The following is a 24,695-nucleotide window of genomic DNA, read 5'->3' as shown; positions in this document are numbered from 1 at the left end:
GAGCCATATGCAAATCAGTCTTGACCCTGTGCCTTATGGGAACAGTCCAGCCCGAACTGCCAAGCCAGGTCTTCCCTAGACTGGAAACAAGCATCCTGGGACTGGGTTTGGGGTAGCACCCCTCATCAGCCAGGCTAGCTTGAATCCAGTGGAAAGTGAGCAAGGGACGTTCAGTGCCAGAGCCTTCTTGTCTCTGTAACCCTCCGAGGTGTAACCTGAGCCTCGGGGCAGACCGAAAAGCCCCAAGCAGGCAGGGCTTGTTCTCCCAAAATGTCAGTACAGCCTGGCACCTCTGGACAATTGCCCTATTGGCTTTATGCTCAGTCTGTCCCTGAAGGTAATGATTCTAGTGCTTAAAAGTAACCGTGAGAGCAGGAGTAATGCTGGTTGTGGTGTTTGTAACTGCTCTTTAGTCTGAACAGCCTTTATTACAACGTTGTTTTTTTGCCAGATAGAGGTTGCATGTCTTACGACTCTATCTTTGTGTGTATTTCCCTGTATGGCAGAGGTTTGTGTGAGTGCTGTTGTGTAGAAAACCTAGGATCAGCCATACTAAAGTGCCTGTGATGTCATCGGTGGAACATTGGTGCTCAGGTGAAGAAATGTGAGGGAGTTGGAAGAAGGAGGCTGAAGAGTTGGAGGTGCGAGAAGGGACAGAAGCCCGGGGCCACAGTTTTTTGCAGGTACCCCTGAAAGAAGCCTTTGTTGAGATAGTCTACGGGGTAACTTAGGTTTGGAGAGTTAATCTGGGCGTCTCGCAGACTAGCCCGAGAAGAGTCCCTGGTTCCTGAAAGCCAGGATATGTTTCAGTGAACCAATCGCTCTTCCTCAGTAGATCTGTGGATGAGACGGAGAGCCTGAGAGGAACTGTATTATAGGTGAACTTCGTGGATTCCATTATGCAGCATTGAGGTAAAAGAGTCACAACCTTGTTCGGCTGGTATAAATCAGAAAACGCCAGGTGAGACTGAAAGTATGGAGCAAGAAGGATGTTAAGAAAATTTGAGTGGAGAAATGAGGCCAACACCTATACATTGTTATATTTACCACAGTCATTGGGAAATAATTACCTAGTCCTTAGTGAGACCATGTTTTTCACTAACTAGGTGAATGAGACCTTTTACTTAGGCAAACTATGGATTTTATATAAACTTAGATGAGTCCTTAGATCTTCACGTGACATGTGGGTCATATTTAGTGCTAGCCTGAAAGAAAAAGAGGAAGTAATGAGAAGAGGTGTAAATAGGTGTTTCCAACAAATGTTGGGTAAAATTAACCTGTTTCATAGAACACCTATTACTACACTCTTTAATTTTAAAAAGCCGAAAAGACATGGTGGGAAACACAAGTTCCTTTTTTAGCTGTCTTCTTTAGTTTAGACCTGCAGCAAGTGATTCCATTTCTCCATTTCCTTTGGCCTTCTCGAGTGTTTCCAGTAACCACCCCACTGTCTACCTCCACATCGGATCAGTTTTCGAGTTACCCAGCTGACTTGACCCCATCTGTCATATTCCTTTCTTTACGTATTTATTTAATTGTTGTCGTTGTATATAGTTTAGACTAAGCTAGTGCCAACGTTAAAGCATTTTACATATTTCAGACACAATGAAAGACTATAGTACCCTTTAACTTGAAGATAATACCTACGCCGGTGTGCCCCAAAACATACCTATTGTATTTGTGACCATAAGGACGACTTTATCTACTGCCTTGGAAAAATCACAGAATTGACTTTAGGATCGCCTGGCTTGATGGGAGGCCTCTGTTAGAACACCTGGCTCATTGCCTGCTTCTGCTCTTCCACAACACATTTCTCAGTCTCCTCATGGTTTTGCTTGTTGTCTGTGTTTGCTTATCGTGTATCTCACCTGTTCTATTAAAATGCTACCTGCCACTGTGCCTGCGCTACCTTTGCGGCCAGCACCAACCTGCTCTACTTTCCAGGTGACTAATGAGTTTTTCTAAATCTGCGTGGCTGCTGCCGCCAAGTCGACCTCCTCCATTCCCATATGGGACACTCTATCTTCTCCGCTGCTCTCATTGAGTCACAGAGACGTACTGCATTTTGTAAGAGAGGACTTAGGAAAAAGTGAGATAGGAGAGACCATACTGGGGCATGCAGAGCTTCAATTTTTAAATAAAAAAAAATGGCAGGGGCCCAAAAATATTTAGGAGCCCGCCATCAGCACTGCCAAATGTCAGAGTTGCTCCACATGTAGATTGCCTACTCTTTTTCCCGTATTGTGCCTCTTTCTTCCACTACTGTACACTACCTGTCTCTTTATTTCAATCTTGCAGGTTCTTTTTCACTGCTTTCCTATATTATCTTCCTCTTCTTTTCCCTTTTCGGCGATTCCTTCGTTTTTTTTTACTCATGGTCAAAGTCTGATAATGAAAATAAGTCTGGGTCCCACAAACTGAGTTCTGATGCCCACCACCTGCACCCCCAGCAAACAATGAGCACTCCTGCCATGTCTTCAATTGGGGCGAGCTTTGAGAAAAAGATAGGACAATAGGCTATTTGTCTGAAGGAAGCTAAAAGCTGGCTTGGTCGGGCCACAAAGGGAGAGCGAGTCGAAGAGTGAGTGACACAGTAGCCCATAACCTTACATAAAGTGAGAGGAAAAGTGCAGGCTGAGGATGAGAAGCTGGCAAAATATATCAACGGGAGGCGACAACAAACCAGGGGAACCACTGCCTTATGTTTAAAGCAGCTTATAAGTCTGCCTCGTGCTCCGTTGCGAGGTGGGTCACTTTTGCCAGTCCTTTGTGTGTGACCAGCAACACAATACATGTTGGGATATTGTATGCTATACCTGTAATGTTAAAAATCTAAACCACAACCCTCAGAAGGCAACAAGTTATTGTCTGGAAAACCAAGACTGGATAAAGATGTCACACATGTCATACGGCCACTTGGTATTTGGTGGCGATCCGAGCTTGAAAAGGACATCTTAGCAGGGCTGTCTCACAAACCAGGCACAATGTTTTCGGTGTTGGTGGTGGGATGGTATGAAGATAGGAGGTTGGTGAATGGCGTATCCACTTCACTATATGTCCTCAAAAAGCACTTTTCACAGTTCTCGGATTTTAAGCTACAAATCATTGCCTCAGCTTAATTAACTCAATGGAAACAAACCAGTAAGACTACAATACCCAAAATGCATTAGATTGTCACATGGATGCCCAGGTCTGGAAACAATGCGCTCGGTAATAGGAAGTCATTTACCACCACCCTAGAGGTGGATTGCAGAAATGGCAAGTGGACCAGGAGCCTGTAGCGAGGAGGGGAAGCTATGGCAGCAACCCAAGCAGGTCCAAGAATCTGCTTTCTAGGGAAGAGGAGACTGGCAGAACAGGATTGTGTGTCAGAGAAGCAGAAGGTGTGGCTGGGTGGACTGGACTTGTGAAACTCACACCAATATCACCTACACTGTCGTTCAGAGAGAAATGGGTGGCACAGTCTTTAAAGGTGAATGATGCCTGAGAGACTGCCTTGGTGGAGATGAATGGGGCGTGGCGGCTGCCAATAGGTGGTGGAGCGTTCGAGGGAAAGTGATGGCCTATGGCTGTCTTCTTGCCACAGTAGGCCTAGCTACTGGCCGCCGTAAACATGTTACTATACAGTTTCATGAAAAACCAAGACGGCCGTTTAATAAAGTGAGGTACGAAAACCCAGCCCAAAATCAGAAGGTGGCACTGATTAAAAGCAAATGAACCCTACTGAAGTATCCACAATGAACCTATTAAAGCTGCCCTGTTTAGCTCGGCATTACAGCAGGTTACTCGTTACTGTTTGCTAGAAGAGGTGCCCGCCCAGTTGGTATTCCCAAGACTTCGGTGGCACATCCTTTGCAAGAGAGAGAGCCTTCTTTGCTGCAGCGCGCTGACCCATTTTCGCAGAGGAATATCTAACCCGATTTCTCCTTCTCCCTCCCCTTCCTTCATTAATATCTAACTTCACTCCCTGTCTGTTCCCTCGCCCCTCCCCCTCCCAGCTATACTTCAGAAAGGCAAGCAGACCCCCAAACCCCTCTCGTATCATATGAAATGCATCTCAGACTAGCTCTGGAGAACAAGATTGGCTTGTGACCTGCGAGCCATTTAGACCCCCCCCCCCCCCCCACGCTCAGCTAATGCACAACACACTATGGATTGTCCCGGGAGCTGGTGACAGCAGCCTCTGACCCGAACACGCTCCCCCGGGGCAGCCATGAATGAGCCGAAGATGTGACTGTGCCCCCCCGCCCGCCCCTGTGCTGCGGCTCGCATGTGGCGGGGCCTCTCTTTGTGCCACGAGTTCTGAGCGAGCCTTTGTTATCAGGGAACAGGGGGCAACAATCCACTAGAAAGGGTGACTTTGTGTCCAGAGCCTGCTTCACGTCCCCCCTCTGGGTCGCTGTTTCCTGCCCTCACCCTCTCCCCTGCCCCTTCTCCACCTCAGGGTCTTCCCTGTGCTTGTCGCTTCTAGGCCCCCTTCGCTATCTTCTCTTTTCTCATCGCCTGTACGTTCTCCCCTCTGGGTATGAACACAAGCTGTACTGTCACTTGGATGTGAAGACTGGCTCTACCTACTGTCACCTGGCCGTGAGCATAGTCTGTCTTTCGGGTGTGAGCACAGCATAGTCTGTCTTTCGGGTGTGAGCACAGCATCGTCTGTTTTTCGGGTGTGAGCACAGCATCGTCTGTCTCTCGGGTGTGAGCACAGGCCTCACTGTCTACTGTGCAGGACAGATGAATGCAGACTGTGTCTACTGGCTGGAGACAGGCAGATACTATCTACGGGATGTGATCAGAGACTCACACTGTCTCCAGATTGTGAAGACAGGCTCACATTGTCTCCTGAACTGTAAGGACAAGCTCGCAATGTATCCTGAATGCAACAACTGTCTCTTGGAGGTGAAGACAGACTGACACCGTTTCTAGGATGTGAAGACAGGCTCGCGCTGCTTCCTAGATGAGAGGACAGGCTCTCAATGTGTCCTGAAATTAAGGGCAGATCTAACTTTCTCTTGAACGTGAAGACAGACTCACACAGCCTTTAGCAAGTGAAGACAGGCTCCCACTGTCTCCTGTGTGTGAGGACAGGCGGCTCTCGTTGTCTCCTGGATGTGAAGACAGTCTCACAGGGACTGCCGTGTGTGAGACAGGCTCATACAGTTTCTTCTGTGCGAAGGCAGGCTCACAGTGCATTCTGCAATTAAGGCCAGTGCCTATTTCCAGGGTACAATGCCAGGCTCTCTTATTGGTCACTTGGCACCAGAACAGCCTTTTAACTTGAAGCCCTCTGCCTCTTTAATGGAAGGGCCAGTCAGTTCGAGTTCCTGTGTCTTATTTTATTCGCCTTCAAGGTGTCCTCACTCTAAAATTTCATATGTGGGGAATTATACAAATATTTAAATACATTGGAACAGGAATCTAGGTCACACGCATTGTTGAGTGACCCAGGTTGAAAATTAATGTAAAATGCATAAAATACATATTATATATAATGTATGATATAAACACATCTTCTACCAGATAAACTATATACCAAGGGAATAGGTATCAAATCCCAACCAAGAACATAGATCATCTGTAGCAGAGTGCGCTGACCTGTTTCAGTAAACCACACTGCATCAGCAAACCCCTTTGCCGAGGAAAAATGTTTATCCCAATGGATTTGAACAGCTACTGCCCCGACAGAATAGACTGATCATTGGAAAAAATCACAAGGAATTTAAGATAAATTCCAACTAGAACAGAAGAACCATGAGACAGTTTTACCACTTGACTTCTAGCATACTTTAAGTCCAGAAGAGCAACCAAATAAAAAGATAAAAAGAAACCTAATTTACAATAATCCACCCTGAGTTCGAACAATTCAAAGAATACAAATTTACCAAAAACGTCCTCCGCTCATGTTATGTTGTGTGTTTTTTATATAGCCAGATTTTGCACATTTTTTGGAAAAATCTAAACAAATGGCAATACCTTGAACAGGTGAGAATCATCACTCCAAAAATATGTACGGAATGTGGCAGGGCTCACGCATGCCGCCGTTCCCAACACATACCTGTCAAAATGTTGGCAAGCTGACAGAAGTAATCTTGAATCAAGTCAAAAGAAGCTCACCGACCACCAATTCCAGAGTGATATTGTATAGTAGTAGAATTTGTGTAGAGCTGCAGACATTTGAAGAGACCTAAAGTGCTTCTTAGGGGATCTACTGAATTTGGCATGCTTGGTTGCTAAAGTGTAGGGTATAAGGTGGCCTAGATGGCAAGTCTGCCATGTGTGAGAACCGGAGGAGTGCTCCTTTCAGGTCACCGCAAACTTGTTGCTTGAGTAACATATAGTCACACATGCTGGTAAATACCATAGTTGTGTGTTATCGATTATATTTTATGTTGATGTGGAAGTCGTGTCTTGCATTGTTTCGCCAGTGTCCCTGTTAGAGGAGTCTTCTGTATTGAAGCACACCAATCTTTACTGACTTCCTGATTTCCAGGTGATGCACATTATTCCTTATCTTTGCTGGCAGGGAGTACCAGAATGTTGTGGTCTGTACAGAAGTTGTACCACCAATGTGTGTTTATGATCGAGCATTGCTAGAGTTTGGAGAAGCAAGTCTTGGGGAAGTGGATCATTCTGAAGGAAAGATGGACACTGAGCTAGAACCAATTTTTAGAAAGGAACAGTCCAACTGCATTTCTTCTCTTTATCAACCTACTTCATAGTCTTTCTCACTTCATGCTAATCCTGCTCTTTTCCCATGCACACACTCGCCAGCCAGAGATCAAACGACAGGAGTATACCCATATACCCAGTTGAGACCTGGGTAAAGAATGTATGTAACAAAAACAATGTCTCGAAAGGTAATAATTGTTAGGCTAATAAATAAACATGTACATATAGTTGCAAAAGGAAACAACAGTTAGACTACAAGGTTAAGGAATGTGCCAGGGGCACTATATATTCTGAACATGTAAAGAGAAAAACAATAGTATCAGCACTGTTTTCAATGAATGTGGGTGTAACACGAAAAAATCTTTGTGCACATAAGTGCTCGTGACACACAAGGTGGACAGAGCAAGTGACAAGTGACACATCAATGAGCAGCGCAGAGTTAGCAAAGTGATAATATTTACAAGGTACTTTTGGTTCACAAATAATTATTTACAAGAGTTATAAAGGGTTATCAATTTGTGAACCAGAGTAAAGCGCCAGAAGTTGCGCTGGGAAGTCAAAAGCGTTTTGACCCGTAGTGAGTTAGGGTCATCTTCAGGACTAGGTTACCGGTTTGTTTGTGCTGTACAAAAATGGAAGGAAAGGGAAAAGAGTAAGATAGAGAGAGGTCAGGGTGAGAATGTAGGAAGAGAGGAAAGAATCTGCCGGTACAAAAGTTAAGGGTACCTGATGTGAGAGAGGACCGGGAAAATTAAATCCTCAGATGTGGGTGGACAGGGTAGGGGTAAGGATGTACTGCCTGCCAGTTATCCTCAGGGGTATGTGCTAAGGGAAATTGAAAAATCAGGGGTCAGGGTGAAAACGAGGGTGAGGCTGGAGAAGCGCTAGGATACAGGGTACTGTGATGAGGGGTGGGGGTGTTAGAAGGGGTGAATTATTAGGGTGCGGGGGAGAGACTCACCAGAACTCTGCCAGGATGTGCAATATCTGCGTAGGGTAAAGGTCCATCAAGGTATGGAAGGGTGTCAGCACACGGAACTCCTGTGTGTGACCAAAGGCAGCGAGAAACCGGCATCAAGGGTTAAGCGTCCGGAAGCGGTGGACAAAAATCCAAGAGTCATGTCCAGTAGTGGGCCGGGTGAGGAGTACGGTGGATGGGGCAGAGAGAGATGGGAGGCTCACCTGAGAGGGGACCGGTGGTGGCGCAAGGACAGCCGGCACACGAGGAGAAGGCAGCCACATTCCGGCGTCAGTTGTGAGGCATCCGGAGACTGTGTAAAAGGTATATGAGAAAATGCAGAGAGTCAAGGAGAGTCACGGTTAGGGTGAGTGGACTCGATGGCAGCGGGAAAACTTGAGGAAGCACTTACCTAGGGGAAGATCAGAACTTCTTTCCTAGGCCGAGACAACCAAAATTCTGGCGTCACAGGTGAGGCGTCTGGATGCTTGGTAAAAAATGTATAAAGAGATACAGCGAGTCAAAGAAAGTCACAGATAGGGAGAGCTGACTCAATAGTATGGGATGGCTAGGAGAAGCGCTTACCTTGGGAACTAGATGTAGAAGACCATAACTGATACCCGAGGTCCAGGCGGGATCCTCTGGGGGCTGGCAACCGGGATCGGCGTGAGTCGAAAGTGCCTCGAGGGAAGGAACCAGGAAGTAATGTTCCTGGGTCTGAGTGATGTCTCGGTGGAGGGTGTGAGCGGGAGTGGGAAGAGCTGGTTAAAGGGCCAGAGTCGCCCAGGAAGGCAGACGTTCTGCGCATGGGCAGAGATAGATTGGAAGTAGTATGAAACACAGATGTGTATAGAGAAGATGGAAAAGTGGTCAAGAGTTAGAGATCGTGACAATGCAATCGCAAGGATACAAGGACATGAATCAACAGTTGACAGTTTGGAATTCAATCATGAAGCAATGAGACAAATTACATAGACACTTGCCAGCCAATCACGTTCTCTTGCCACATAATAAATTAGTTATGTCACACTGTGGTAACTGTTCCTTAAGGGAGAGAAGGGTCAGAGACCAACTAGGTCGCAGAAATAGAAGGAGAAGATAGAGTCTCTGTAGGTTATGTGTTCCACCCTAGGGAATCTCTCCTATTGGATATTAGTGCCCTCACACACCCTTGCGAGTGTCATGCTTCATCATCGGGCGTTGCTCCTCGTGGGGGTGGCGCTGCAGTCCCCCACGGGCCCCGCAAGAGGGCTCTTTATAGGAGATCTTTTTGTGTGAACGCCGCAGTTGTGCATGTGGGTGTGACGGCCTAGAGCAGGGAAGGGTGATAGTGGTGTGTGTGATAGTGTCTTAAAATAACTCTTCGGAACCGTGAGGATAGCTTTATTCGTCAGTCCGAGGGTAGAGTTAAAAGTAACAGAACAGTGCACTTTCCTTTCACACACGGGCACTAGGAGCAGCGGAGTAATACCCCGTCCTCTATGCCATCCATTAATAGAGGACTCCTTTTGGCCCTGTTCTGTCAACGAAGAAGTATAGAGAACGTATCAATGACAATAGAAGTGTCAACCATTTTAGCACGGAAAGAATTCTGCAACAAATACCATCTACATTGTTGGATTTGGAGTGACAGATATGAACTCCATATACCAGGTATCCAAGCATAACTGGCTTCAACTTTATCAGAGGATCGCATACTGTTGACAGCAGCAAATCTTCAATGGGCCTAGGTTCAATAAGCAGGGTGTTTTTACAATTCAATCGTAAACTAGATGCGTTCGAAACAGTCTAGTGTTTCCATCAGTGGGGCTAAATCCTGTTGAGGATTACGCACTTAAAGGAGAACCTCATCTGCACAAAGTCAGGTGTTGTGGTAAATTTGTGTCTTATCACGCAGGCCAGAGGCTCCGAAATGAGTGCAGAAAGTAGACAATCTTGATGGGTGCCCCTCTCTGCCTGCCACTGAGGGGAGACATTCGTCCTCATGTAATCCTAGCAGAGGCTCTATGTGTTGGCCACCAAGAACCATTAGGATTCTGGTTATCAAAAACGTTGCTGGTTTTTTATAGTTGAGGTTGAGCATTGATGTCGTACTATATGGAGCCCTATCTCTAGGGTCATGCCCTGGGTTCAATAGGACCAGCACTGCAGGTTTGTGTGCAGTAGGGTGAAGCTTATTTATCTCTCTCTCGCCACAGTGCACAACTCTACTATTCTAGGTGCAAGTAAAGCCTTGTACTCAACACAGATTTCTCCCGCTTGTAGTAAGAGCCAGGAACTTTATTTCTGACCATCTATCCAACCGCATTCCTATTTCCCCCCAAGGTAAATGAGGCATGGAGAAGCAATACCTACCCTAGAGGTAATTAGGAGAGTGTACATTGTCCCAATTTTGCCTGTTTTTCGGCTATGCCCCGGATGTACTCGTAGCCATGGCCCAATCTGAGAAAGAAAATCTCACCACACGTCCCTGAACACACTGTGTACTGAATGATCACAAACCAACCAACCATGACTACAGATAAAAAAGCTACATTCATGTAGAATCCCATGACACAAATTTGCTTATGTATACTGTAAAAATACATCGCCCAGGTACACGTTGCTAGTCTTTCCACAATGCAATTAATCACACAATACCAGGGATTCCGCAATGTTCAGTTACACAGTCGTAGGTTTTGTACAAAGCCCAGTTATTACACATTTCCCAGTTTTTATAAAAATGCCCAGTTAGTACACATTACCCAGTTTGCCCGTATTTTTCCAACAGTCACCATTCCCTGTCTATAATTTGCTGGTGGCTGGGATAAGGAATGGACAAGACTCTGCTTTCGGTGGCCTATGCCCTGTTCTGTGAACTTTATGATGTTGGAGTTGGGTTAGGTAGGTATGGGGCAAGTTACAACCACTACCTGTGCCCTGAAAATCAGGAGCTTTTGCACCATAATTGGACATTAGGTATAGAAAAATGGAAGTCATCCCTTAATCTCCTCACCAAAACCGGAAGGTTATTAGGAGTGGTTGTGTGTACTAGCTTGATGCTTGCTTTGTTCCAAATGTAAACTCTTCATTTATGCCTAAAGGCTTTATTACAAGTTTGGCGGTTCTCAAGTGATGCGCCCACCCTACGGATTGAGTGTACTCCTGGTCGGGGGGTATGACAGTGGCGGTCTGTCAGGTTCATAGAAGAGCCTAAAATGCAGCCCTCTGTTGTGAGAGCGCGGGCTGCACGTTCTTCCATGCAGTGGCGGCTCCTCCTCTAAGGTGTAGGAGCGTCGCCCCACTGCTTTTAAGCAGTGTAACTAAGGAACAATAAAATGATAATAACGTGATGTTATTATCATTTTATTGTTTACATCTGCTTTGCGGTGGGTGGGCGGGGCTGCTCTGCTCTCAAGAGAAGGGCAGGAGTGGTTTGCCCACTACTAAGTGCGCAATGACGCTTTGGCCAGCCCTCTCTGTTCGGCCAAACCATCATGCGCACTTTGCATGTTCTCCATGCAGGCTGCATTACAGCCTGCATGGAAAACACGCCCAGGCCCCCAGTTTCCATCTGCGCTCGAGCCACAGCACTCAGGCCAATTACAACCCTGCATTCCAGCGTTGTGATTGGTCAGGGGAGCCTGGGTGCTTACCAATCACAACTCTGCCCTGTAGCATTGTGATTGGTCAGCGGAGCATGGCAGTGCTTCCTGGTTCAGCTGAGTCCAACGAAGGAGAGACGCGGACCCAACGATAAGGTAAGTGGTTTTATTTATTTTATTTACCCCCCCGCCCACCACCCCGATCCGAGCTAGCCTCAACTGTTTGCATGCAGGAACTGGGGGTACAATCCCACGGGGGTACAACATGTGCTCCCCCTGCATGCACCCGCAGGAGTGGCAGTGGGTCTTGTTAGGGCTCCCTTAGTTACCTTTCTGCCACCCTTTTCATGGCGGGCTCACCACCATGAAAGGGGTGGTGGAAAGCCAACTCAGAATATGCTCAGCAGTGCTGCAGCAGCACCGCCAGTATATTGTCGCTCCTGACCGCTGCGCGAATGCTGCGGGATCCTGGATTCCTGGCAGTTGCAGCAGTCCTGTGGCGGTCCGACTGCCACTGCAGGCATGCCGCAGTGTGACGGTGGTCAGACCGCCACTGAGAGATACTCATATTAAGCCCCTATATGTTCTGCAGCAAAGCTGGCAGAGCTCAATGAAGCTGGCAGCCACTACCCTCCTTCCCAATGCCTAAGATCCCCCATGGCTCATCTGATCCAACAAGGGTCTTATAAAAGATTAAAATAGGTGGGACATGCCTAGGGAACTAGAGCCTGGAACTGTGAAACAAACTCATCCGTCAATAAAGGAGCTTATCACCTTCAATTCAGGAAACTCGCAGAAACTGAATTTCTCAGACAGGCTTAGAAGAAAGGCAGGTGTCAGTCCAACCTAAGCGTCAAGCTAATCTCCAACACTCTGAAGTGGCCAGGATGACGTGAAGTGCTTTATAGAACTCCTAAACAAACACACGAATAAATGAGTGTATGCTTTCCTTAATATCTGCTGACTTATTTCTGGTTATAGTCCGAGAGCTCCAGTATGATGCCCCTTCCGTCCCGCCAATGGTTTTTCCCTGACCAGTTCCTTCTCGGTGTTGAGACTGTTCAGAGATGGCAAAGGATGTCCAGAGGCCTCACATGACTGTTGGAGCTTGCAAGGCAGTAGGTCAGGGTAAGTTAAGAGGTATGATGCTGAAATGACCAAGAAAATGTTACTGGTGACTCCTAGCAGGCCACCACTGCCAGTACTGTGGGCCTCAACCCTCAGGTATCTTTACTTGACCCCTGACCTTTTTATACAAAGTGTGCCACATGTCTGTTCATCTCTACTCATTTAGGGCTGGTGAACGCAGAGAGAAGGCCTGGAGCTGGCATTACCGAGGGAAGGCAGCGCCAGGAGGGGCAGGTCACATGAAGGTATGCCCGCATTGACACAGCTGTCTCCTCGCCACGTGTCCCCGGATTTAGCGAGACTTTCCAGCTTGTTTTCCTGGGGATTCCACCAAAGGAAAAGCCAAGCGCCTTTAGATCTATTTTTGTTCCGGGTGTTCAAGAAGAAAAGCGGCCCGGCTGCGCGAGTTCCCCTTTGTGTTGCAGAACAATGTCATGGTCGTACCGCGGTCGATTGCGTGCCCACAGGCGGCCCACTGGCCTCCTGAAGGAACGCTGCCCACTGCTGGCATCCCAGCAATGCTGCCAGGCCAACGCAGTATGAGCCTGCTGCCCCAGAGATAGCACAGCCCCTCGTAAACCCCCACCTCCCAGCACAGGGAGGCTGACCAGCTCTCGGCGATCACATGTGACGCAGAGGGTAATTACGTCAGTCAGCGTGCTTCCGCGTGCTTCCGCTTGGAAGAAGCACGAGCAGACCCACTCCACCCTTGAACTTGGACCGAACCCACAACGACAGCGAGCGCAGTGCCTTCGCCAACTCACAGGAACAAAAGTACTTTACATTACAGATATAAGCGAGCTCCTTGTTTTAAAACAATGCCCAACAAGCGCTTTAGAAATACAGAGATACCCTCACCAACTTTTGTTTGAAGAACTTTAACAAAGTACAGGACATCTCATACAAACAGCATTCACGAATCACCTCACAACCTCAAGCTCCAGGACCTTATTATTATACACTACTCACGAAACATACTTACAAACAACCACAGAGCTTCAGATACTAACCGCACGCACGAAGCACTTTGCAAACTTGGAAACAAACATGACACCTTTTATACAAGCAACACTCACGGAGCACTTGACAAACTGAAATTCAAGCACAGGCTCTTTCATACAGACGTTACTCACCAAGTGCTCTACAAATAGAGAGACAGACACGTACAGTCTCACTTACAAAGATGACTCAACAAGGATTTGCAATGCAATAGGTCTCGCATTTGTGAGAGTTTAAGCTATTAGCATTGTAAATGACAATGCTTTATTTATCTCTTTTTTTTTATAATTAACACATAAATAAAATGCATTGTCATTTACAATGCCAATAGCTCAAACTCTTGTAAATGCGAGACCTATTGCATTTCAAAGAAGCAGCTGCCACTGTCCTGGGCTGCGTGGAAAGTGAAAGAGCGCACGGCGCGCTGAATGTTGCAGGAAAGCATGTCCTGCCTGCAGTAGGAGAAACTCATGAAAGAAAATAGTGCTTACAGACTAAATAAGACATACCGTGTAACGAAGGAAGTAAAAGGGCCAGTCCTCATGGGAGGTTACAAATGAAGACAAGGCAATACTAAGGAGGGACTAACAAGCCTATTAACAAATCAGAAGCCAGCATTTACGAATGACAATGACACAAGCCAATGTCAAATATGGGCGGGAAATGGACGGGCTTCAAGTACATACTCGAATACAGCATGCCTCGCAGATGTGCTGCCCAAGTTCAACCTAAAAATCTATTTACAAACACAGAGGGCTGAAAAACTAATTAATAAAAACACACACAACGAGCTAGAACTGAGACCCATGGCATCTCATACAGACATTAATCATCACGCATAATTTTAACAGAACAGTAGTAGTGCGTCTTAGCAGGAAGGTGTACATAGAACAGGATTAGTAACGTTTTTTAGGTTTACGTTAGTGAAGACCTTTTGTTTATAGTAAGAATTTTTACTACCAAGAGGGGCATTCAGCCAGCCTCTTCATCCATTGGTGTGTTCACCCACCACAACTTACAACATGCCCAGTGAGCGATACAAAACTTTTCAAAGAAACAGAACCTCAAAACAGCTGATAGAAAAGGACTTATCTTACCAAAAGTACCACACAGTCCCACCGGATAGTCTCATGTGACCATGGAATGAGATCTTTTTAACACAGTGCAATGTGTGATGTTATTCCAAATTGGAGCACAATCTGCAATTTCGCCTTGTAGTGCTGTTGGTTGTCTGTGGTACTGCCCATACTATTCCACTCTTTCCATCACACATCAAGAGTTTGAAACTTTCGTGGTGGTATAGTCTAGTCCATTAAAGAGGACTATGTATTGTGACCTGATTGATGGAAAGTCATGCTTTAAACATTGGCCAAAATGCTGATCCTTCGCAGCTCAGCAAATCACTTTGCAAACATAGGCACTGTTCCTTTCCTGCAGACATAAATCTAAAGTTATTTACTTCGTTATTGTTTCTTGTGTTATACTGCAGAATGTCTTTTGCCCTTTCATATCTCTTTTTGGGGTCCCAAAGCGATTGACAGAGCAGTGCTCAATTGTTCTGATTCTAAAGTGTGTGGATGAAAGAAGTTTATTGGTGGAATGTCAACTATTGGACCCAGATTTATTAAAGTTTTGCGCTAGTGCAAGTGACACAAAGTCTTGCAAAAGATTCCTCTGAATTTGTCTAGGCATAAGAAATGTATTAGAATGGTGCACTTCCAGTACAAATCTCATGCTGGACCGCACACATTTATCAATGCCCCATGGTGCGAGGCTGAGCATCATGCAAGGCAAACTGTGATATGGCATGTTAGGGCATTTTAAACGTATAGCAGAAAGCAAAGAAGTGTGAGAATATGTATGCAAGCAGCATATATATATCAGCTAGGCCTTTTGTCTTAGAGATACTTGGGTTTTGGCTATGGGAAAGGCCTTCAAACTCCTCACCCATGCATACAAGGCCCTTCACAACCACGGACCCGCATACCTGAATAGTCAACTCTCCTTCCACGCACCCAAAAAACACCTGCGATCAGCCCAGCTCTATCTGGCCACTGTACCTCGTATCAACTAGACTAGAATGGGAGGAAAGTCCTTCGCCTACCTTGTAGCCAAAACCTGGCACACCCTACCCATCCACCTCCGGCAATCTGCCACGTTGAGGAAGGACCTTAAGACCTGGCTCTTTGGATGACCTCAGCACACTACGCCCCCCCCTTGCCTTGAGACCCTCACTCCACTTTTACCAACCCCTGACTGATTGATTGTTTTTTAGCACTTCTGAAATTGCAAATGATTGTTGATAGATGTGGTTGTATTTGTCAGTTTATTCCATTATATTCATGTCTATACCAAGAAACTGCTTCATCCTGTGTCAATCTTATAGTAAGTAGGCATTATAAGCAGCGAGGCCCTTCCTACTCTGAGATTGCTCCCTTGTATAGTCTTAGTAAAGCGCTTATGTTGCTACCTGGCCACTTCCAAGCACTTTCATGAGAAGGATAAGATGGGGTACATCAACGGGGGCATCAGAGGTGGGCAGATGTGGGCATTGGTTTAAAATCTGCCTCTCGCTAGGGAATCCTCACCTGCCCATTACTTCTGTCAAGTCTTCTTGCAATCACAAGCCGCCGATTGAACAGAACAGGACAACCTTTCATTTTTACCTGAACTACAGAAAGTCTTGTTTTATGTGGACTTGTGTGAGGAGGGATTTTCAGAAGGATGAGCGTGGTGTATTCAGGGGTTCTCTCCTGAAAAGTTTGTAATTCACAGTGGAAAATGCACAGTTTGTTTTGGGAAGTTGAACTTAATTGTCTGGTCAGCTAGTGAGACGTGAACAGCCTAGTCAGATACCTGGGTGTACAGTCGCGTAATGCTTTATGTATGATAAGAGGATGTTAAAGCCAGACCGCAGCCTAATCTGAAGTTAGTGGGTTACTTACGTTGTCTGTTATTTTTAGGCTGAAATTGCATGAGTTCATGCTTTGCAGTTTAGTTGTGGGGCGCCACTCATGAGTCTCATTGCAGTAATCCAGTGGGGCATGCCATTAGTGCAATCAACGGTGGCAGGAGCAGGAGGGGACGGATCCCTCACATAATGCACCAGTGGTAGAATGCACTATGTGTCACACTGCTGACTTGGGGTTAAGGATTAAAGTGGAATTGAGTGAAACACACAAGTTGCCAATGTTCTCCTTGTGTGAGAAGGGAACCTTAATGTAATGGTCTGTTGAAAGTAATGATGCTAGGCATGGATGAATAGTGGCAACTGGGCCCTTGGACATCTTACTGGTCAGTTTTGTGTTAGTCCAGTCAGAAGAAGAGAATTAGACCTGTTATGTCTGACACAAGAAGAGAGCTGAACCATTGTACTGCAGAGACTCTAACACCCATTTCTGTTTCAAGGCGGTGTAGGAGAAGGTTAGGGTCGGTGGTGCTGAAGGCTGCAGGGAGGTGTAGTAGAATCTGGGCTACTTTGAAATCTAACCTTTTATTTTATTACACAAGACATAGGCTTGTACACGTGTATGTGCTGGGGGACCCAGCAACATGCCTGAACAAGACACACAAGAAGAAATTACCATGTCTTTCCAATCCTCCTTAAGAGAGTGGTAGATGAGCTCCTTCCCACATAAGCACAAATGTTTTTAGGGCCCACTTCTAACAAAAAAATCTCAGTTTACAGACTAGTAGGCCTCTCTAACTTTATGCCTCACTTTTGTTGGTAACATGGCTGTTCTATCATGCAGATATCTTCATTTAGGAGTAGCTCTTTGTGAAAAGTTAGAGAACTCTGAGTTGGATGTACTAACATTTGATTTACAAAAAAAGGTTGCAAATTGCAAACTGACTTTTTGCGAATGAATTCAGATTTTGTAAACCGAACTATGAACTAATGGGTCAGTTCACAAAATCTCCATTAGGAGTGAGTCAACAATCTGACCTACCTCATGAAACTTAATGAATTGGGTGGCAAATTTCAACTTACTCCAATTGGATGCCATTTGCATATTTTTTTTATAAATTCTGCCGTTTAGCCTTAAAGGAAACAGGGCTGTATATAAGTAAATAAATCTTTGTTTTTTAAAAATTTGTTTAAGAGTTGGAAGTTGTCCTCTAGACCACTGCCCACTCCCATATAATTTTTTTTTCATTCACAAAGGAAAGGGGTCCTGCTGAAACCCTTTCTCCTCTGCAAATGGATTCCCACCTCCTTTGAGGAGAAAGGAATGTATCACTGGTTTGCAACTGAAATAGTACTCGCAAACCATTGATACACAGCATTAAAAATAAAAATTTGAAGAGGGGACATTAAATATGCCCTTTCCAAATTACAATTTGTAATGCATTGCAAAACCCATTTTACAGTTTGTAACCAGTTACCAAATCACAGAATGGGTTGAATGCAATTGTAAATGCCATTTATCATTCGCAAACCCTGTGAACTCTGTCATTTAGTCAATCGCAGGCTTTGCAACCGCTAAATAGCTTCATACATCTGGCCCTCAGCTCTTAGCAGAGGTCTAAAATATAAAGACGGAAAGGTAAACAATCACAAGCCAGCTGCGCCCAAATTGCAACACTAATGCATTTGCAAATTAATCAACTGCTCCTCATTCACAAGGCATCACTCATCTACTATCAATGTATGTGACACATAGAAAATACCCTATAAGTAACACAAAGCAGTTTGACACACTGCTTGCATTACTTAGCACCAAGGGAGAGTTACATGGGTGGTACATGGGCGTTCCCATCCAACCACCGATGTCTTTTGATGCAAAACCCTATCTATGAACAATAGTAGACAAGGTTTAGCGCCAAAAGTTAACACCATTTGAAAAGTAACGTTAAAAGAAGAAATGTTTTTTTTCTCCTTTCTTTTCCAACTTTGCATGCATGCTGCACTCTGCAGCATGCATACAAAGTAGGAAAAGTTTGAAAGTTTGTCTAAGTACAGTATTTTATAGTGGAAGGACACCCTTCCAGTACAAAACTTATGGTAGACTCAGGCATGCACCCTAGCACTACGGCGCAAAGGTGTGTGCCAAGCGCGCAACAGCTAAAATCTGCGCCGGCGCTAGGGAGAGGGGGGGAGATAGCCATTTCTCTGTAGCTATGGCGCTCTTCTGCTCCCTCCTTGTCACGCAACTCAGTGCAGTATTTTTGGCTGCTGCGCTGCGTTCCGTTATTGTTTTGAAGATCTAGGCCTTAGTTGGGAACAAAATCATCCACATTCTGACCTGCAGAACTTTCCAGTACATAATTACACATCTCTGTTTTAGTGCTTAGTTTGTAGAATATTAAGTGCTGGGGCTCAAAGGTTTGCTCAGAAGCCTGCCTTTGACATTACTGAATGTTAGCATACCGACCACCAAGGGGGCCTAGTCTTTATTCCACATCATTCATCTTCAAGCCACCACCAGACACTCCCTGTCCATTTTTCTCACTAGGGAAGGTCCATGCTTTCTCAACTTGTCACAGTTTTTGTGTCTTTCTCTTCCACGTTCCTTCCCCCTCGTTTATTTTTCGCTCTCTTGCTCTGGGACAAAGAGTCTGATGAGAAAAAACATAAGTGCTGGTTTCAGAAAATGAGTGTCAATGGGCCCCATCTGCAACCACTGGTTCAAGTTAAGCATTGCTGATTCTTGAAAATAAAATCCCAAAGCGCTGCAGGGTTCTCCAAAGTCAGTCTTGGAGAGCTGGATCCATGCTAGATTTTTAAGATAGCTACATTTATCTAAATATGGATGTGCTAAAAATCTGGCATGGATCCGACCCTCCAGGACCGACTTTGGAGAACCCTGCGCTGTTCCATTGCAGTCGGAGCCAACACAATTGACAGAAACTGGAAGTCTAAGCACTTTGGAAACCAGGACCCGCGCAGCATCTGTCTGCCAAACTAACCATCAGGGTGCATTGAAAATGAGAGCTTATATTTCATGAAGTTTGCCACCTGCAGTGTAGGACAGTAAGGTGCTTTGCTTAGGGTCAGTGGTGGCACATAGACAAGGGATCCCTTCTGGTTTTCCCATCACTACACTGTGTTGTTCACTTCGGTGTCAGTGTTTCCAAGTTAGGTTACATGAATGAAACCATGCAATGGTGTGAATAATTAATCTACTTGATAGAGTGAGTGGGTGTTATTGTTTCTATACTTTACCTCACAGTGTGGAGCAAATCACCTTTTGACCTGGGTCATCAAGTGCTGAAAATGATCAATCCAGCGAGGGTAGTTACGAAACAAAAATACTTATGTTTGTTTTTTGAAGATAATGTATTTTTTAAGGACCTTAGATAATCAATTGATTTTCCAAAGTCAAGAACAGCAGCCTCAGAAGAACATTCCTATTCTGAAGACCTGCAGGGTTTTACTATATAAAGCACTTAATCTTAGTCCTCACATTATAGCAGGTTATTTTGAGCTCCATTGCCTCCTTATTTTTTGACTGTGTTGTTGGTTGGTGCTTTAGTTATCAATACGGTTGTCTATTGAAATTGCCTGTTTTGAAAACTTTCCAAGAAAGTAAACTTACAAACCGTAAGAAATTCAAAATGCAGATATGAGACTTGCAAAAGGGATCAGTAAGTTCTAACCTGGCTCCAGGGCTTAAAGGGAGCTTGCTGGAGAGGAAGGTTCTCCCTCAAAATAATGCCAAGAGGGAGGTTTCATCTCCAGCAGGAAGATACATTCCTACATCCCAGGAAATTCTCTCTGATTCTCCAAGGCAAAGACTCGTTTCCCTACTAAATGTTGTCACGCCGAGTTCTAGGCCCCTTGATATGAGATCTCCCCATTCATCTTAGAATGGATTTCCTTGAATTTGGTAAATATAAAACATCATCTTTTGGCAGGAGGTCATGTCTTCCAGTTTCATTCCTAATTTATTAGTCAGTTTAGGTTCTTCTTCTCTGACCTACTCTCTGTAGCATGAACCCAGGACATCAATATGATTAGATCTTGTGTTTTCGTCCTTCATGTTTCTCAGGCTGCTGCTTTTGTATCCATCTGTCAGTCAGGGTCTTCCAGGAGTAGAAGCTTCTATCCCTGGATTTCCCTTTTGCGAGGCTAGAACTGCGCCTTCTAGCCCCGATCACTGGGTCCTGTTTAATTAGTGTGGTCGCCACTCCGTGCCCTTACCTTAGTGTTGTGGAACTAGGGGTGGGACAAAGGGTGAGCTCTGTGATCTCTCGGGATCAAAGACTATGTAGAGTCATCAGTTCAAGGAGTGTGTGATATAACTTTCTCAGCCCAAGCGTAAAGCGCGCCAATTCGCAAGTCACAACTTACTCTATATCAAGGGCTAAATAGCCTATGACCAAATGGCAGCTAATGGCAAGGCAGCTCAGGAGACCAAAATAATGAACCAAACAGACTCTCCCTCTTATAAAGGAGAGAAAAGAGGGTGTGAAAAATAAGTACAGCAGGGCTTGTGATGGTGAGGCAGGAGGCAAGAAACAGGAACAGCCACCAACATAAAGGAAACAAGGACAGGAGTGGGGCGGACTACACCGACACGCAAACCGCACCGACCTAACGCCGGCCGTCTCCGCGCAGCCGAAATGGTGCCGCAGCACTAGATTCACCGCCCCCGCCTGCCTATTTACACTCGCCCCCAAGGAGCAAGGACGGAGAGACAAGAGGTCCCTCAGCCTCATGCGCCCTCCAGCTCCTCTGTGATCTCGGCTCCTCCAGCCGATCCCGCCCGGCCACTTCCTCTACCACTGACATTTTGGTGAACTAACGTCCAAAGTTTTTATTTTGAGTTGTTCACCTTCCTCCAGGAAGTAGAGCATAGCTATTGAGCAGCAAATGGGTGTACAGAGAACTGTTGCAAGACTTTCTCTCATAGATATGTTTAGGGAAGTATTAGCGCTTTAGAGGACTTGATATGGGCATGGACCTGTGGCCATTGGAAAGCTCAGAATGAGTTAGAGCCTCCATTATTTTTCTTGAAGCGGTGAATTAAGCGCGCCACAGCATTCTGTTTTTTCTTTTTTTTCACAATTTATTAATGGATTTGGCAAGGCGCCAGATGTTGGAGCCCTCTCGTCGTTGGAAATGAATAGGAAAGGATGGCAACTCAGTGTGAGCAGAAAGAAACAGTATTGGTCTGAGGCGAGAGGGACAGTCAGGATGAAAAAAGGTTGGCCAAACTTCCCAACAGTTTCTGAGGGGGTGAAGAGAGCTTAACACAATCTAGTAATGGCAGGCATGATGGGAGTTTAGACAGCACGCTTCTAAATAGTATAAAAAAAACTCTAGTTTAAGACTGGCTTAGTTGGAACCAACATCCAACATTAATCCTAACCAGACAGTTATTGACTTTTGTGTATCGATCGCCATGACCAGAGCAGTGAAGATACAGTTGTGTTTCACCGCACGAGTTTAAAGGGCACTCACACACTACAAATGCGATACAGAAGTGAAAAAACATCTACGTTAAAGAGAATGAGGGAAAAAGTAAAAAACCACAAGGGGGCTGAAAAGAGCGGCAAAAACGAGCCCCTGTACATGTGTGCCACACCATCTTTATTTCCATTCCTTCATACCTTGCCATCAGTCAATCGTACACGAAAGCACGCTACACACTTAAGAGGCTACAAATCACTACTTGACATTGCAGTGAAGGATTGATGAAGTTAGACCAAAAACCCTGAATCCTGAAAGTGTGCATTGTCAGAATTCACTAAAATGTGTTCACAGACTGAAGGACAAGTCTCTCCAGCTCAGGACATCGTCTCAAACGATTTAAAATGCCCTGGGGAAGACCTTTGGTTCACATGGGTTGAGCGAAACATAAGTCTGCTGAATACACATATACTCGCACATATTGAATCGGCCAAAAAAACCTTATTTGGATTAACTTGTAAAACATGAAAGAGAAAATTCAAACAGTAATATATTTAGATTATTATGCAACATCATTTATTTTCAAAGCAATCGGTGAAGAGTGCCATATTGTCTTTCTTTCAAATGTAACTCAGATCAATCTCATTATACTAAGAAGGCAATAAATACAAAAGGCAGGCTGCTCTTCTCATCCAAGCTTCTTTTTATTTAAAGTCTAGAGTGCGCTAACGCTCCCGCAGCCGACTTGCGGTGCTAAAGACTCTCCTGCCACCCCTTCCGGTGGGTACCCTGAAAATCTAATCAGAATATCGAGACATGCAAATATCGAGGGCAAAATATAAAATACAGAATATCGAAAATAAGTTTAGATTTTCTATACCTAACTCCACATATGTGTGCCTAGGTGATATCTTCATGGTACGTACATTTGGAATTAGGAATAGTAAATGTATACTTCCATATATGCACTTACCTTTCAATATTTTGTCCCTCGATATTCTGATATGAGTATATTCTTGGACTCGGTATTCAGTAATACAGTCCCCTTTTCGACTTCTTCTTTCTCGACCCATCCCATGTCTGCATTGTGACATAAATACGTTAACTGTTGTAATGGAATTGAGTCAATGGGGAGAGGAGTTGGCCTAACGGCTAGGGCGCTCGACCACGGACCTGGGGAACTGGGTTCGAGTCTCGGTAATGACGCTAAACATCATGTGATTCTTGGCAAATCACTCAATATCCCTGTGCCTAACAAAAAAAATCAACGTGTTCTCATGTAACGTAACTGGTGCTATGTAAAGCGCTCTGATACCTGATTGGATTCACGTCAAGTTTGCGCTATATAAAACTCTGCAAAAAAATCCATTGCCAGACACTTTTTAGGGTAAAATTTGCACAAAAAAGAAATAACTATATTTTGAGGGCCAAACTCTACTGAGGAATGGCTATTATAAATAAGGTTTATAAGGTGGGTGTTCAGTCTGCAGTGAAAAAAAATCTGAGTGCAGAGAAATACCTAAAACGCTCAAATTGGGCCTAGCGGCGTTGCCTCCCTGCACCCATCGTTATATAGCTTTTTGTCCATAGGGTTAATGGCAGTGAAGTGATCTGGAAGTTAGAGGATGTATTGCTTGCGCTCAGGCACAGTCCATAGCCATTGGTCTCTGACTGTCTGCCCCATTGAGTGTAAAAACCAAGCAGCAGGATTGATCACCAGGCTGGATCACATATGGTCATGGAGCTGGGAGGTAACACACTTTTCGGTTAATTAGCCAGCAGAACTAGGTTAGTAATGATTAGTGCCAATTGAACTATGCCACACAGGAGAGATAATTAAGTGGCAGAGTTAACAAAATTATGTGGCACGAAAATGGAAATTATGCAGCATACACTGGCACGATCTGTGACAGTATTATTTCATAATGTTTTATTTCAACACCTATAAAAACTGTGTGAGCAAAGTTGCACCCTATTAGTAGTGGTTTAACACTTGAACACAGAAATTGCAACTGCAGTTTTTCTTAACTTTTGCAAAGATCTGCCATTTATCAGAATCACAACTTGATGGTTTCTTTTTGTAACTATCCATCAATTAAAGACAGAAAAAAATGTATTGGTGGAATCTGCAGATTATGCAGCAGATGATAGATTTTGCAGTACATCTGGCAAATCCATAATTATAAGGAAAATGTTACATCTATAGAATCACTTAATTCTAGTGGCCCTGGGTAATGTGTCTAAAAATTCATATGTCAGTCAAATCCTAAAGTTATTTTCTTAACTCTCTGCTACTGGGACCCGATAATTAGCCATGAGCCAAGGAGGAGTTAATGACCCTATGAACGAAGGGCTCACATACGTTGTCTCTCATTATAAAAATTGGAATAGGCTCTTGCTCTGTGATCGAGGACTTTAATTATACTGAAAAGGTGTTTGATGGTTTCTAGTGACATGGGCGAAAAGCAAAAAGTTGTTGTTCTAGATCACATTCCATTCCATTGTTTTTCGCTCAATATGCCACTTTACACAGAAACCATCCATATCCCAACCAACTCTGATCTTGCGCCAATAGAAACAGTTGAGCCCGAACTGCCACATCATGTCCTCTCCAGAAGTGAACAGAAGAAACCCCAGTTCAGTCTTGGCCTACGTAGGCCTCATTGGTGAGGTATAGCTTGAGTCCTGTTACACATTGAACATGAGACCCATATTTGGACATACCTCTCACACTTAGGGCTTCTGTTTCTACCATTGACAGGGTGATGGAAGGCATGCTTGAATTAAAGTCAGCGGCTGGTGATTCTTTGAGGCTGCATTCCAGTACTTCATGTTTTTTCATCACTAAACCCCCAAAAATACACTAGGACATTAAGGTCATATATACACCGATTATTGTATAGATCACTACTTCCAACATGTTCAGTGGCTGCATCCTGGTCTCATCATTTATTAACACATCCACAGTAGAGCTTCTAATACCTACAAAGAAAGATGAATC

At 44.8% G+C, this 24,695-nt stretch overlaps 1 protein-coding gene across 3 annotated transcripts in view; it reads left to right on the top strand.

The window, feature by feature from the left end:
* PCBP4 (poly(rC) binding protein 4) overlaps positions 1–24,695 on the top strand; it is a 148,775-nt gene that overhangs the window by 9,472 nt on the left and 114,608 nt on the right. Inside the window, exons 1-2 of one of the 3 annotated variants that reach the window (XM_085625176.1) lie at positions 12,294–12,339; positions 12,506–12,584. The exons of the other annotated variants lie outside the window; for them this stretch is intronic. The gene's annotated coding sequence lies outside the window, so the exon portion shown is untranslated. Of the gene's footprint in view, positions 1–12,293; positions 12,340–12,505; positions 12,585–24,695 lie in introns of those variants that run through there. 3 annotated transcript variants of the gene reach the window in all.

Source organism: Triturus cristatus, chromosome 9, assembly GCF_964204655.1.
Source record: "Triturus cristatus chromosome 9, aTriCri1.1, whole genome shotgun sequence".
Lineage (NCBI taxonomy): Eukaryota > Metazoa > Chordata > Amphibia > Caudata > Salamandridae > Triturus > Triturus cristatus.
This window is presented reverse-complemented; position numbering and strand designations above follow the sequence as displayed.